Source organism: Schistocerca gregaria, unplaced genomic scaffold, assembly GCF_023897955.1.
Source record: "Schistocerca gregaria isolate iqSchGreg1 unplaced genomic scaffold, iqSchGreg1.2 ptg000378l, whole genome shotgun sequence".
Classification (NCBI taxonomy): Eukaryota; Metazoa; Arthropoda; class Insecta; order Orthoptera; family Acrididae; genus Schistocerca; species Schistocerca gregaria.
The window spans coordinates 5,709,101-5,710,772 of record NW_026061824.1 but is presented as its reverse complement, the minus strand read 5'-3'; positions in this window follow the sequence as shown (position 1 = coordinate 5,710,772).

Genomic DNA, 1,672 nt, shown 5'->3' with positions numbered 1-1,672 from the left:
CGATTATTGACCTTTTACCCTTCTTTAGTGCCTTGGACATGAGCTAGGACCTTAAGATTTTGCACCAGAGGAGGACTAGCAGCTGCGTTGAACGGGATAATGTGAAAAGTGTTCATATGTAGTAAAAACCTGAGAAATCCGTCCGTTTTCTTCATTTATTATCGAATCGACTTAAAGCCATATCGTTACATTGGCCGCTTTTCTCTCTGAGACGGTTACATTTATCGTCTGCAAAGCTATGTCGCGTGCTGCGGTATGCGGAGAAACTAACCGCACCATAGTAGAACACAGAAGAAGCTTCTAACTTGATGTAATAGCCAGTTAGAAGCAGTACAATCCAAGATTTATTCATCGATTATTGACTTTTTACCCTTCTTTAGTGCCTTGGACATGAGCTAGGACCTTAAGATTTTGCACCAGAGGAGGACTAGCAGCTGCGTTGAACGGGAGAATGTGAAAAGTGTTCATATGTAGTAAAAAACTGAGAAATCCGTCCGTTTTCTTCATTTATTATCGAATCGACTTAAAGCCATATCGTTACATTGGCCGCTCTTCTCTCTGAAACGGTTACATTTATCGTGTGCAAAGCTATGTCGCGTGCTACGGTATGCAGAAACACTAAAAGCAAAATAGTAGAACACAGAAGATGCTTCTAAGTTGATGTTATAGCCAGTTAGAAGCAGTACAATCCTAGATTTATTCATCGATTATTGACTTTTTACCCTTCTTTAGTGCCTTGGACATGAGCTAGGACCTTAGGATTTTGCACCAGAGGAGGACTAGAAGCTGCGTTGAACAGGAGAATGTGAAAAGTGTTCATATGTAGTAAAAACCTGAGAAATCCGTCCGTTTTCTTCATTTATTATCGAATCGACTTAAAGCCATATCGTTGCATTGGCCGCTCTTCTCTCTGAAACGGTTACATTTATCGTCTGCAAAGCTATGTCGCGTGCTGCGATATGCGGAGAAACTAACCGCACCATAGTAGAACACAGAAGAAGCTTCTAACTTGATGTAATAGCCAGTTAGAAGCAGTACAATCCATGATTTATTTATCGATTATTGACTTTTTACCCTTCTTTAGTGCCTTGGACATGAGCAAGGACCTTAAGATTTTGCACCAGAGGAGGACTAGAAGCTGCGTTGAACGGGAGAATGTGAAAAGTGTTCATATGTAGTAAAAACCTGAGAAATCCGTCCGTTTTCTTCATTTATTATCGAATCGACTTAAAGCCATATCGTTACATTGGCCGCTTTTCTCTCTGAGACGGTTACATTTATAGTCTGCAAAGCTATGTCGCGTGCTGCAGCATGCGGAGAAACTAACCGCACCATAGTAGAACACAGAAGAAGCTTCTAACTTGATGTAATAGCCAGTTAGAAGCAGTAGAATCCAAGATTTATTTATCGATTATTGACTTTTTACCCTTCTTTAGTGCCTTGGACATGAGCTAGGACCTTAAGATTTTGCACCAGAGGAGGTCTAGCAGCTGCGTTAAACGGGAGAATGTGAAAAGTGTTCATATGTAGTAAAAAACTGAGAAATCCGTCCGTTTTCTTCATTTATTATCGAATCGACTTAAAGCCATAACGTTACATTGGCCGCTCTTCTCTCTGAGACGGTTACATTTATTGTCTGCAAAGCTATGTCGCGTGCTGCGGTATGCGGAGA